Genomic DNA, 15,151 nt, shown 5'->3' on the forward strand with positions numbered 1-15,151 from the left:
ATAAAAAAAAATTTACTACCACTGTCACTCTTCTTTACCTTCTGCTATAGAGGCATTATTGATTTAGTCTCTCCAAGTCTGTTAGCACTTAATTTTAAAAGTGGGGAAATTATGTGTGTCTGTTGTTTAGAACCTTGCTAATAAACTTATCCCATCAGTTAGCCTGATTTTCCCAGGATATTGCACTCATAAAGGTTTCTAAAATAAAATTTCTGCCTATTCTTCTCTGCCTCTATTTAGCACAGCATGTAATCCAGGTGCTCAGTTTAGCAACATTTTGCAACATTGATACTATCCCCATCTGATTTGCTGAGAAGATGAATATAAACAAAATGACACTGGTGGCTTTTCATATTTTCCCAGCTTAACAAAGGAAGAAGGATTCTGTAAAATTAACATACAGTTGGATTGGAATAAGTAGCTAAAGCAACTGGCTGTGCAAGGTTTATAATGTCTGAACTCCCACCAAGCTGCTATCATCTCTCCATATGTCTCCTGGTCATTGGGAGCCAAGTTTAGGATTTATAAAAAATCAGGGCAATGCCTTTTCTAGTCATGGTACCTGTAAGTGAGCAAATGATTAAGATGACCTACTACTTACTAAATCAGCATGTTTAGTAGCTGTCATCCAAAAGCATGCCAGAGAGCCAAGATAGTATTTGCGTTCATACAAGGCCTTAAAAGAAAGATTCTGCATGTCCATATTCTGCTATTCCTCTCCAATATTTACACATTATACTATGACAACATAATGTATATTTACTCTGATTACTAGGTCATTTTCACTTCCCAGCTATTTGGCTGATAATTGCTATTCACTGTGTTCCTAAATGCTAAATGACGAACACGCTGGTGCTGATGGAAGTTGTATGTGCCATTTTAGAGCCGTGCCAGAAAAAGAAGCTGGGCATAGGGTGCCAACTGCAAAGCCTTACATTTTACTGACCAAAGCATAGGCCCTCATGTATCCATTCAACATTTCAGAAGTTGTAGCTGCAGTTATATATTTAAATCATTGAAATAATAATTTTGTGATTTATTATGCTGTTGGTTAGCCAACAAAGTCCAAAAGATACCAAATTATCTATGTTTTAATTGCTTCCCTACAATGAATATGAAATCCTGGTCATTGCCCACTCCTTTTTCTTGGTTGTAAATGTACAGGCCAAAAATTTGGTTATCATTCATGTTGGTTTTAAATTACTTCAGCTGTCTGTACCAGCTATAGGAACACACTGCTACCCTTTAAGATATGGCATTTCCTGCCCAGTAAAAACCCTTTGAAAAACTATGCCTCCTAAACTCCAATTTTAGATGCATCCTATCTGCAACTTTCCAGGCCTAAGCAAAAAAAAAAAAGGAGGGAGATAAAAGCTGAGGATATCATGCCTGGCTTTGTTTCCTGAGGTTTGAGGTGAAGATCAGTAAGAGTGCTGGCATTACCTAATGAGTTTCATCCGTTCTGGTTTCAGGAGAATATAAGTTCAGACACAGATTTGCAGAGTCATGTGGAATAAAGAAGTCAGAGACTAAGGAGTTGAAGCAGAGAGATGAAATCCGGTTCCTCTGTTAATAAAGCTCTATGTTCACTTGGTTTGCTGCAGCCTTACTTTCCATTCAGAGTGTTTTACTGACAAGAGGACCAGCACATGAAGGCAGGCAGGAGAGAGGGGACCACAGCCAGTCTTGATATTCTGAAAGTTTGTTCAAGGTAGGCTACAAAATGAATAATTAGACCCAGTGCTTGTCCCAGGGTTTACAATTTAAATTAGGCAATCATTGCTGGGAGTTAATTACAGGTGTCCCATCAAAACCTACAGTGAAGTTTGGGAGTTTCTGATTATGGCTATAGAGATACCTTGGAAGCAAGGAATATATAAAATTTTTTAAAGACACAGGAGAAATGAGAGACAGTAAACAATTGTTTTAAAAGAGTGACGAATTCAAGAATAAGTGTTATGTTACCCATATATTTTGAAAAGTTAAAAAACAAGGAATGCCACTACTAATGACAACAACAAAAGCTATTGTACAGCACTACCTTTTACAACTTCCTAATTTTGCCCATGCTTTCCATTTTCAAGTTAATTCTTTCAACAGGATTGTCTTATTTTGACATACAGATTATAATTACAAGATAGCATCTACCACCGTTCACTCTGTTTTGGACTCCAAATATTTCTGGTGGGTTTGAGTTTAACCCTTTGTTCATCTTTGTTGTCTGTCAGTTTAAAACATCACGGAAAGATAACTGGGCTTGAGTAAGAACATATGATTTCCATTCTTTTCTTACAAACTAAGCAAGACATTAACCCCCTCGGGCCTTAGCATCTTCATTTGTAGGATAACATTCACCATATCTAGTTTAGCATTATTTCAGGAATCAAAAGAGATGAATATAAAATATACTTTTGCAAAGCATAGGCTCAATGGGAGTTGATACTTTTTAATATATTTTTCTGATTTTAGACAATTTGGACTGACAGCTGTAACTCATGGCTAAAAAGCCCAATTCCTCATTTCTGTGTAGCTGTTTACTTGAGACAACTTCCCTGCACTAAGGTGCCAGCACCTCCCACACTCCTCTCTTGATTTCTGATTCCCTAAATCTAGAAAATACATGGGAAATGGCTGAGTATATTCCCAGCATATACTGCTACCAAGATTCTTTCTACCTTCCTTTAAGGATTACATCTTCCAAGATGGAATGTGCCACATTAGTCTACATACACAAATACTTCCCATTCTGATGTTTCATTGATTTCTGGATGCTATCTCAGAATGGCTGTGGAAGGACTGCTGGGAAATTGTGATGTCAATCAAAACACCACAAAAAGCAGCATGCCATCATGGATACAATACCTTCAATGTATGGCAGGCACAGATTCCGGTAATTGATGGGTATTTTACTTCAGGACTTCTCTTGTCTGGTTCAGCCATCATGTTGGTTTGTTGGTTGGCTGGTTGGTTGGTTGGTTGGTTGGTTGGCTGGTTGGTTGGTTGGTTGGTTGGTTGGTTGGTTAGTTGGTTGGTTTTCTCAATCTGGTTCCATCTGCATTATAAGTCATAGATAGTATTCCCAGACATAAGCATTAAAAAGTTTATTAGTCTCAGTGTGTGTTTGAGCTGTGTCTTCATCCTTTCCTGTGCACTCAGTATTTTATCATCAAATTAGGAGATGTGATATTTTAATTAACAAGCAAAAGTCTTGCATATTGACCAAGAAGCGTATTTTATCCATTGATTTTCATCCTAACATAATTGGATCTGTAATGCCACAGCCTCTTTGTCCATGAACATCCTGTCCTACATGATACCTGGACAGTATAGCTAAAGACACTCTTGGTCTTGGAGTGGTAGATAAAATAGTAGAGCAAACATGGGATTCTTAGCAACTGCCCAAAAACCCCTAATGCAGCACCCTGTGCTAAACTCCTGGCTCATATTCCAGAATGAGCCAGTCAGAGTGCCCTCTGACTGTAATACCTGTCTCTGTTTTACACATGTATCTCATCTACCAGATTTTCTGGTCTGAAAGAGGAATTTTAGAGTAATAAAAGCAGTGAATGGTGAAAGGTCTGATAATTATGCAGAAGACAGGATGGATGGTGGCAGAGAGCCAGCACAGGATGAGCCCTTGTGAGCACTTCTCTCTTTCCTTGAGTAGTGGAAAGAATTCAATCGCATTCATCAAAGATTAAAGTGCTTTGAGCTGCCCCTCCAGAGCACTTGGAAAGAGTCGTTGCCTTCTTCTCTCTCATCTAGAAACAGATTAAGTTTTTCCATCTTTTCTATCCATCTATTAATTGTCTACATCTGGTACAGTTTTTACAACTTTTCACCAGTGCTTCCTCTTTAAAAAGCATTGGTCATTCCAAGACAACCATTTTTCTTTCTCTGAGGAAGCTTTGGGACGCTTTAGGGTGAGAAAGAGGAGAGGATAGAGTCCATCTGTGAAAAATGTGAAGATAAGTTTTGTTTTCAGAATCCCTGGTTTCCTGTTCATATATCTGTATAAATCATTCTGAAAATTAAATATAATGAGTTGTGGGAGCAAACCTGAGTCATTCAACCCTGAGAGAAAGTGTGAGTCTGGATCAAGTTCAACTCAATTCAACAAGTATTGATTGACTGTCCATGATGTGCTATCACAGGGTTAGCAGGCTGAAAAGCAGAAACCCTACAGAGAGGAAACTGATTAAGGCTCTTTTGTCTGTTGTACTTGGTGTTATCTGTTATACCTGAAGCTTGACTAACAACTTAACTCATGAATTAAAGGAAGTTTTTGTGAGTTTCACTTTACAGTATCCATTCCCCATCCCTTTTAATAGGATACTGCTTTTCCTCAAGAAGCATCCCCTCACTTTCCTTCCATGACATCCAGATAAAATGGATTCCATCTCCAGTAACAAAGGAAGGTGTGTACCCAGGCTAAGGTGATCAATGTAACATCCTCCTCTGGCTACAATGAATGGTTCCAGGAAGAGCACATAATGGTATTAGAGCTGATCTAAGCTAATCCTGAGAATATATTCCAGAGTCACCACAAGAGAGACATGCACTCTATGCTAGAGTTTCTGAAAGCATAGATTAAGGGCCTGAAGCTGCTGGCAACCATATTGCCACTAAAAGAAAGAGGCTCCCTCAGAAAAGACTTAATGCAGAGACAAGCAAAGCCAAGTACTAAAAGACAAGAGTGTAAAGACAGTTTTAGCCCCAACTTTTCTTTCTTTATTTTTTTTTTGGAAAGCAGAAAGAAGCTTTTTAAATTTATTTATTTATTTAATGTTACTTTAAGTTCTGGGATACATATGCAGAATGTGCAGGTTGGTTACATAGGTATATGTGTGCCACAGTGTTTTGTTGCATCTATTGACCCATCCTCTAAGTTCCCTCTGCTCACTACCCCACCTCCAACAGGCCCTGGAGTGTGTTATTCCCCTCCCTGTGTCCATGTGTTCTCATTGTTCAACTCCCAATTATGAGTGAGAACATGCAGTATTTGGTCAAACTAAAAACATGCAGTATTTAGTTTGTTGAGGATGATGGCTTCCAACTTCATCTATGTCCCTGCAAAGGACATGATCTCATTCCTTTTTATGGCTGTGTAGCATTCCATGGTATTATGTACCACATTTTCTTTATCCAGTCTATCATTGATGGGCATTTGGGTTGGTTTCATGACTTTGCTATTATAAATAGTGCTGCAATAAACATATGTGTGCATGTGTCTTTATAATAGAATGATTTATATTCATTTGGGTATATACCCAGTAATGGAATTGCTGGGTCAAATGGTATTTCTTGTTCTAGATCCTTGAGAAATTCCCATACTGTCTTCCACAATGGTTGAGTTAATTTACATTCCCACCAACAGTGTAAAAGCATTCATATTTCTCCACAGCCTTGCTAGCATCTATTGTTTCTTGACTTTTTAATAATTGCCATTCTGACTGGCATGAGATGGTATCTCATGGTGGTTTTGATTTGCATTTCTCTAATGATCAGTGATGTTGAGCTTTTTTTCATATGTTTGTTGGCCACGTGTATGTTTTCTTTTGAGAAGTGTCTGTTCATATCCTTCACCCACTTTTTGATGGGGTTGTTTTTTTCTTGTAAATTTGTTTAAGGTCCTTGTAAATTCTGGATATCAGACCTTTGTCAGATGGGTAGATTGCAAAAAGTTTCTCCCATCCTGTAGGTTGCCTGTTCACTCTGATGATAGTTTCTTTTGCTGTGCAGAAGCTCTTTAGTTTAATCAATACCATTTCTCAATTTTGTCTATTGTTGCAATTACTTTTGGCATTTTCTTCACGAAGTCTTTGTCCATGCCTATGTCTAGAATGGTATTGACTAGGTTTTCTTCTAGGGTTTTTATGGTTTTAGGTTTTACATTTAAGTTTTTATTCCATCTTGAGTTATTTTTGCATAAGATGTAAGGAAAGGGTCAAGTTTCAGTTTTCTGCATGTTGCTAGTCAGTTTTCCCAGCACCATTTGTTAAATAGGAGATCCATTCCCCGTTGCTTGTTTTTGTGAGGTCTGTCAAATATCAGATGGTTGTGGATGTGTGGTGTTATTTCTGAGATCTCTGTTCTGTTCCATTGGTCTATATGTCTGTTTTGGTACCAGTAACATGCTGCTTTTGGTACTGTAGCCTTGTAGTATAGTTTGAAGTCAGGTAGCATGATGCCTCCAGTTTTGTTCTTTTTGCTTAGGATTGCCTTGGCTATACAGGGTCTTCTTTGATTCCATATGAAATTTAAAGTAGTTTTTTTCTAATTCTGTAAAGAATATCAGTGATAACTTGATGGGAATAGCATTGAATCTATAAATTACTTTGGGCAGTATGGCCATTTTCACAATATTGATTCTTCGTACCCATGAGGATAGAATGTTTTTCCATTTGTTTGTGTCCTCTCTTATTTCCTTGAGCAGTGATTTGTAATTCTCCTTGAAGAGGTCCTTCACATCCCTTGTTAGCTGTATTTCTAGGTATTTTATTCTCTTTGTAGCAATTGTGAATGGGAGTTCATTCACGATTTGGCTCTCTGCTTGTCTATTGTTGGTGTAAAGGAATGCTTGTGATTTTGGCACATTGATTTTGTATCCTGAGACTTTGCTGAAGTTGCTTATCAGCTTAAGATGTTTTGGGGCTGAGATGATGGAATTTTCTAAATATAAAATCATGTCATCGGCAAACAGAGACAATTTAACTTCCTCTTTCCCTATTTGAATACCCTTTATTTCTTTTTCAGGCCTGATTGCCTTGGCCAGAACTTCCAATACTATGTTGAATAGGAGTGGTGAAAGGGCATTCTTGTCTTGTACTGGTTTCCTAAAGGGATGCTTCTGGCTTTTGCCCATTCAGTATGATATTGGCTATGGGTTTGTCATAAATAGCTCCTACTATTTTGAGATATGTTCCATCAGTACCTAGTTTATTGAGAGGGTTTGTTTTTTGTTTGTTTTTTGAGATGGAGTATGATTCTGTGGCCCAGGCTGGAGTAGAGTCGTGCAATCTCAGCTCACTGCAGCCTCCACCTCCTGGGTTCAAGCAATTCTCCTGCCTCAGCTCTGGAGTAGCTGGGGTTACAGGCATGTACCACCACGCCCAGCTAATTTTTGTATTTTTAGTAGAGACAAGGTTTCACCACATTGACCAGGCTGGTGTCAAAATCCTGACCTCAAGTGATCCACCAGCCTCAGCCTCCCAAAGTGCTGGAATTACAGGTGTGAGCCACCACGCCTGCCCAATTGAGAGTTTTTAACATGAAGGGATGCTGAATTTTATCAAAGGCCTTTTCTGCATCTATTGATATAATCATGTGGTTTTTGTCTTTGGTTCTCTTTATGTAATGGATTACATTTATTGATTTGCAAATGTTGAACCAGCCTTGCATCACAGGGATGAAGCCAACTCGATAGCGCTGGGTAAGTTTTTTGATGTGCTGCTGGATTCGGTTTGCCAGTATTTTATTGAGGATTTTCACATTGATGTTCATCAGGAATATTAGCCTGAATATTTCTTTTTTTGTTATGTCTCTGTCCGGTTTTGGTATCAGGATAATGCCAGCTTCATAAAATGAGCTAGGGATGAGACCCTCCTTTTCATTTGTTTGGAATAGTTTCAGAGGAAGGAACTCCTCTGTGTACCTCTGTAGAATTTGGCTGTGGATCCGTCTGGTCCTGGGCTTTTTTTGGTTGGTAGGTTATTAATTACTGCCTCAATTTCAGAACTTGTTATTGGTCTATTCAGGGATTCAACTTCTTCCTGGTTTAGACTTGGGAGGATGAATGTGTCCAGGAATTTATCCATTTCTTCTAGATTTTCTAGTTTATTTGCATAGAGGTATTTATAGTATCCTCTGATGGTAGTTTGTATTTCGTTGGTGTCAGTGGTGATATCCCACTTCTCATTTTCTATTGCATCTATTTAATTATTCTCTCTTTTCTCCTTTATTAGTCTAGCTAGTAGTCTATGTATTTTGTTAAGTTTTTGAAAAAAAACAGCTCTTGGATTTACTGATTTTTTGGAGGGGTTTTCGTGTCTCTATCTCCTTCAATTCTGCTCCGATCTTAGTTATTTCTTGTCTTCTGCTAGTTTTTGGATTAGTTTGCTCTTGCCTCTCTAGCTCTTTTAATTGTGATGTTAGGGTGTCGATTTGAGATCTTTCTAGCTTTCTGGTGTGGGCTTTTAGTGCTATAAATTTCCCTCTTAACATTGCTTTAGCTGTGTCCCAGAGATTCTGGTACATTGTGTCTTTGTGCTCACTGGTTTCAAAGAACTTCTTGATTTCTGCCTTAATTTCGTTATTTACCTCCGAGTCATTCAGGAGCAGGTTGTTCAATTTTCATGTAATTGTGTGGTTTTGAGTGAGTTTCTTAATCCTGAGTTCTAATTTGACTGCACTGTAGTCTAAGAGACTGTTTGTTATGATTTCAGTTTTTTTGCATTTGCTGAGGAGTGTTTTACTTCCAATTATGTGGTCAATTTTAGAATAAATGCCATGTGGCACTGAGAAGAATGTATATTCTGTTGATTTGGGGTGGAGAGTTCTGTAGATGTCTATTATGTCCATTTGATCCAGAGCTGAGTTCAAGTCCTGAATATCCTTGTTAATTTTCTGTCTTGTTGATTTGTCTAATATTGGTAGTGGGGTGTTAAAGTCTCCCACTATTATTGTGTGAGAGTTTAAGTCTCTTTGTAGGTCTCTAAGAACTTGTTTTATGAATCTGGGTGCTCCTGTATTGGGTGCATATATTTTTAGAATAGTTAGTTCTTTTTGTTGCATTGATGCCTTTACCATTATGTAATGCCCTTCTTCATCTTTATAATCTCTGTTGGTTTTAAGTCTGTTTTATCAGAGACTAGGATTGCAACTCTTGCTTTTTTTTTCTTTCCATTTGCTTGGTAAATATTTTATTTTGAGCCTATGTGTGTCTTTGCAGGTGATATGGGTCTCCTGAATACAGCCCACTGATGGGTCTTGACTCTGCCCAATTTGCCAGTCTGTGTCTTTTAATTGAGACATTTAGTTCATTTACATTTAAGGTTAGTATTGTTATGTGTGAATTTGATCCTGTCATCATGATGGTAGCTGGTTATTTTGCATACTAGTTGATGCAGTTTCTTCATAGTGTCATTGGTCTTTATATTTTGGTGCATTTTTGCAGTGGCTGGTACCGGTGTTTTTGTTTTGTTTTGTTTTGTTTTTCTATATTTAGTGCTTCTTTCAGGAGCTCTTACAAGGCAGGCCTGGTGATAACAAAATCCCTCAGCATTTGCTTGTCTGGAAATAATTTTATTTCTCCTTTGCTAATGAAGCTTAGTTTAGCTGGATATGAGATCCTGGGTTGAAAATTCTTTTCTTTAAGAATGCTGAATATTGGCCCCCAATCTCTTCTGGCTTGATTTTCTGCTGAGAGGTCCTCTGCTAGTCTGATGGGCTTCCCTTTGTAGGTGACCTGGCCTTTCTCTCTGGCTTCCCTTAACATTTTTTCCTTCAACTGGACCTTGGAGAATCTGATGATTATGTGTCTTGGGGTCGATCTTCTTGTGGAGTATCTTAGTGGTGTTCTCTGTATTTCCTGAATTTACACATTGGCCTGTCTTGATAGGTTGGGGAAGTTCTCTTGGATAATACCCTGAAGTGTGGTTTTCAGCTTGTTTCTATTCTCCCTGTCTCCTTCAGTTACTCCAGTCAATCATAGGTTCAGTCTTTTTATGAAGCCCCATATTTCTTGGAGGCTTTGTTTGTTCCTTTTCATTCCTTTGTCTCTAATCTTGTCTAATTGCCTTATTTCAGCAAGATGGTCTTCAAACTCTGATATCCTTTCTCTTGCTTGGTCTATTTGGCTGTTGATACTTGCGTATGCTTCACAAAGTTTTTGTACTGTGTTTTTCAGCTCCATCAGTTTATTTATGTTCCTCTCTAAGCTGGTTATTCCAGTTAGCAGTTTCTCTAACCTTTTATCAAGGTTCTTAGCTTCTTTGCATTGGGATAGAACATGCTCCTTTAGCGCAGCAGAGTTTTTTATTACCCATTTTCCGAAGACTACTTCTGTCAGTTCGTCCATCTCATCCTCTGTCCAGTTCTGCACCCTTGCTGGAGAGGCGGTGCGATCATTTGGAGAAGAGGCATTCTTGCCTTTTGGGTTTTCCGCATTTTTTCGTTGATTCTTTCTCATCTTTGTGAGTTTGTCTAGTTTCGATCTTTGAGGCTGCTGACCCTTGGATGGAGTTTTTGGGAGGATTTTTTTTGTTGTTGATGCTGTTGTTGTTGCTTTCTGTTTGTTTGTTTGCTTGTTTTTCTCTCAATGGGCAGGTCCCTCTTCTGTAGAGCTGCTGAGGTTTGCTGGGGGTTCACTTCAGGCCTTATTCATCTGGTTTGCTCCTGCGCCTGGAGATGTCAGTCAAGGAGGCTGGAGAACGGCAAAGATGGGTGGCGTGCTCCTTCTTCTCGGATCTCTGACCTGGAGGGGCACCATCCTGATGCCAGTATAATCGCTCCTGTATAGGGTGTCTGACAACCCCTGTGGGAGAGTCTCACCCAGTTGGGTGGCATGGGGAACAGGACCTGTTTAAGGAAGTACTTTGTCCCTTGGTGGAGGGGGTGTGCTTCACTGCGGGGAAACCCACTCATCTGGTCCGCCCTGATTCCTCAGAACTGCCAAGAGGAAAGGCTAAGTCAGCTTGTCTGCAGAGACTATGGCTACTCCTCCCCCTAGGGGCTCTGGCCCAGGGAGATCTGTGTCTTGTCCCTGAGCCTCTGGCGGGAGTTGCCGGAGTTCCTGCAGGGAAGCCCCGCCCAGTGAGGAAGGATGTGTCAGGGTCAGGCCTGAAGAGGCACTCTGCCGCCCTGCCTTAGTCTGCCACAGCCAGTGTGTTGGGCTGTGGGGGACACCTCCTGGGGACCAAGCCGTCCAGCCTCCCTGGCTCCAGCAGGGGAAAAGCGCAGCCTGGAGCTATAGAGATGGATGCCGCCCCTCCCCGCCTCAAATCCCCCTGCGTGTTAGGCAGTTCTGAGTCCCAGTGCTGGCTGCGGCCCCTCCCACAAGGAGCTGAAAGAGCTTAGACAGCAGTCAGCTGCAGCTGTCGTGCTGGTCGACCCTCCCCCTGGGAGCTCCGCCGACTTAGGCAGATTCTAGCTGAGAGGCTGTTGAGAATCTGTACGGCTCTGGGGTTGGGACTCCAGGCCCCAGTGGCATGGGTTCGCGAGAGGGATCTTTCGCTCTGTGGGTTGCACCGTTCCCTGGAAAAAGCACGGTTTCCCCAGCTGGGTAGCACGCCTACCTTGGCTGGGGGGTGGGGACTCCTCTGCCCCATGTGGCTCTCAGGAGGGCCGCCGCACCACATTGCTCTTCCTTTCTCTCCATGGATCACGTCACTCGCCTAGTCAGTTCTGATGAGAGAACCTGGATACCTTGTTGCAGGTGAAGGATTCAGATGCTAATTATGGTTCTTTTCGATGGGCTCCACTGACCACCGCTGTCTCTAGTTGGCCATCTTGGCCCCACTCCTCCAGATCCAGCTTTTCCTGAAGTCATTTCCCTTGCAATTCCCAGTTAGTTGAGCCAGTAAGTTCCCCGTTTTTCTTAATCCGACTGGAATTGAATTTATTGTCACTTGCAACTCAAAGATTCCTGGAAAACTTATCCTATTTGGTGAATCATCCTAAAGGATACTAACTTTCCTTTTTAACCTTAATTAACTGACAGAAAATGTAATAATTGAGAAATCACATCTATGACTTTTATATGTGATTTTACGAGCATATAATTTATCTCAATATGCTTTACTATTGGGAAGAAACCCACAAGTAGATAATGTGTGGATTCATTTGTTAATTTAGAGTGAAAGGAGTACTATATGTAAAACTGTTGATAACAATTCATGGGTAATAAGAATGAACATTAAGGTATATTTATTAATTAGCACATTCACCAATTTTTTTTTTAACCCCTTTTACCTGACATCTCCTTAGAATACAAGCACATGTGAGTACTCACCTCCCCCCCAGGTGTACGCAGTAAGGGATTAATCAGATTCCAAAAGAGATCAGTAATTCTACTCATCTGGCCTAAAAGATCCTGGGACACTATCAATCTCCTTTTGTAGTAGCATAAAGCCCACCATCTCAATAAATCTACTGTTCATTACAGAGTGTTTTCTATGTGCCAGCCACCATGCTGAGAGCTTGATATGCCAAACATTTCATTGAAACCTCATAAGACCCTATTATGAATCTTATTTATTACAGGTTAGGCAACTGAGCTTCCTGCAAATTAAGCATTTCACTAAGGTCAGCTAGAAATGGAGACCTAGATTTTTAATCATGCCTTTATGATTTCAAAATCTGTGACCTCAGCCACTATATTATTTTTCAGTTCATCATTTTCTCACAATCCCATCCTTTGTCCACCATCGTGATTACCAATTGAGCTCAACAGACTTTGGAGCCAACTAAATTCAATTTCCTGAGGTTCTAGCCCTGTTCTTCCCCACACTGCCCTCTTTCCTCACCTCAGTGCCAGGATTCCCCAACTCCCCAGGTCTCCAGGATTCATCTCAGGAAGGAACTACCCAGGGAGATTAAGCCTCAGTGGGAGAAAAGGAAAAGAGAGCATACAAGGAATCCTCAAGTTCTTTTCAACTGATATGTCCTAAAACACATTCTTTAAACCATCTTCCTCTTTAAACCAACTTCTCCTCCAAAACAGGTAGCAAATCTCAAGTTACTGGGACAGCTTCCTCACATGTGATATCCAATGAATTGCTAACTTCTTCAGATTCCTCCTTCAAGATTATTGCTTTCTAATTCTACTTACAATATTTATTGTATTACTTTCTCTCCTTATTGTAAGTTCTTCCTACCCTGTTTCTCTGTCTCTGATTTCTCACTTTGTTTCCCCTTGGAGAGTAAACTGAAAGCTCCTTTTTATCACATTACTTACCAGCTCAAAAATTTTATCTGCTCCCATTATTTGCTGAGTAGGCGCAAAAATTTTAACATAGCTTCTAAGGACTTGCATGAACTGGTCTCTGCCTACATTTCCCTCCCTTTATCCTTCCACTTTCTACATGTGCTATTCTAAAGTATCCTGGTTGCTGGCCCCTGAACTCAGCTTGCTTTCTCAACTTCATGATCCTGTTCACATGTTTCCTCAGTGTGAGATGTGTTTTCACTTGTCTTTGCCCACAGTGATCCTATTTTATTCTTAGAGACCCAGATCACATTCCATTTGTTCTGAAACCCCAAGAAGAAATTGCTCCTCTTCCTCTGAAGACCTGAGGAACTTACTGACATCACTATATCCTTGATATTTATCCTATATTGCCTTGTACTGCAGCTATGGGAGTGGGTGTTTCATTCCTTTTACCAGATATTACATTTCAAAGAGCAGGACTTATAACTTACACATCTTTATGCCCCACCACAACACCTGGCCTAGTGCATTGGCTATAAGTGATACTGACAGATGTACTAACTGAGTAAATGAAATATATAAATAGGTAAAAATGCTATGGTAGTCAGCATCTAAGATGGCCCCAAGGATTCTAGCCTCCTGATATTCATGTTTTTGTACAGTCTCCTTCCACACTGAATAACCAATAAAATATTGCAAAAATGATAGAATGTGACTTCCAAGGTGAAGTCATTAAAGTTACTGTGGCATTCCCATCTTGTGGAGTGGTTCACATGGTGGGAAACTGAGGCCCCCCACCAACAGCCAGCACCAATTTGGTTACCTGAGGGAGCCATCGCAGAAGTGGATCCTTCAGTCTCAGGCAAATTTTCAGATGGCTGCAACAACAGATGACATCTTTACTACAGTCTTTTGAGAGACCCTGAGCCAGAATCACTCAGCTACAAGTTGCCAGAGATAATGTATGTCTGTTATTATTTTAAGAATCTAAATTTTAGGGTAATTTGTTATACAGCAGTCAACAACTGATACAGAAGCCCATTGTAATAGCTATAACCACAAGCATTAAAAAGTTCAAAAAACTTCCACTGGGTTTGAGGGAAAAAAATAAAAACAAAAATGAGATGTTATAAAGAAATAAAACACTTCAAAAAATTGAATGCCTGAGTTGTCCATGTAAGGTATGTCTGTTGCTAGAAGACTATGAAAGATTGTTTTCAGTCTCCAGGTCTCTGTGCATGTTTCTGATGTGTGAGTCATAATCTCTAGGTATGTTTGTAATCTTAATGATCAAGCATACAGTAAGTATTAATAACTATCATTTCCTTAGCATTCCTATGTGCTAGAAACTGTTCTAAGACCTTTCCAACAACCCTACAATACTGGTACTCCTATTATTCCCATCTTGCAGAAAAGGTTACTGAGGCCTACAGCAATTAATTAACTTGTTCAAGGTTTCAGAGGTGGTAGTTGGTGGACTGATTTTGCATGCACACAGCCTGGATTTACAGCCCACACTCTGAATCACTATGCTACGTGAAACATCAGGCTTCCTTTAAGAATTGACATTATATCCAACATTTCACAGAAATCATTTAAAGTATTAAAAATTAAGTTTATTTAAAATCAGTGAGTATAACTAATTCATAGATTGGCCCCAGCAACACTCATTTGGTTAAAAGATGTTCTTACCTTGCTTCTTTTGATAGTTAAAACCATAAAGTAAAGCTGAAAGCTGAGAAGCTGTCTTATTCTGTACACCGTCAAGAGACGCTCTTAAAATCTTGAGTATTTTTGCCTTCAGCCTAGTGGGATTTGAAGCATCTTTTTGACTCAAGTTGGGTGCATCAAACAGTGATGTATTAATCCAGACTGCAATTGTTGATTTTCCAAGTATGATAAAATCCATTTTACTTTTTGTTGAAATGTAGAAGGAACATGGCAAATAAAAAGAAAAGTATAATTTAAGAGATATTTTCATTCAGACTGTTTTCAAGAGATGCCATTCAAAATCTTGAGGAAGATATGAAAATCTATAAGACCCTGTCCCCAAGAGAGTATATTTCCCTCTCCTTCCCTCCATCCCTACTCTCCTAAGTTAACCAGTTTATGTCTCTTTCCATATTTTTCCGTATGTCCATGCAAATATTTGCAAACAGAAGTACTACATATATATATATATATATATATACACACACACAAAGTGTTTTGTGGTGACTGTCA

General features: G+C 39.7%; 1 long non-coding RNA gene across 1 annotated transcript; it reads right to left on the minus strand.

The window, feature by feature from the left end:
- Positions 1-2,862: 2,862 nt before the first annotated feature.
- LOC129058474 (uncharacterized) lies at positions 2,863-14,841 on the minus strand. Its single transcript, XR_008523598.2, has 3 exons — positions 14,621-14,841; positions 13,752-13,806; positions 2,863-3,052 (listed from the first exon to the last, which is right to left on the minus strand). It is a non-coding gene; the product is annotated as an uncharacterized LOC129058474 (long non-coding RNA).
- Positions 14,842-15,151: the final 310 nt, after the last annotated feature.

Source organism: Pongo abelii, chromosome 2, assembly GCF_028885655.2.
Source record: "Pongo abelii isolate AG06213 chromosome 2, NHGRI_mPonAbe1-v2.0_pri, whole genome shotgun sequence".
NCBI lineage: Eukaryota > Metazoa > Chordata > Mammalia > Primates > Hominidae > Pongo > Pongo abelii.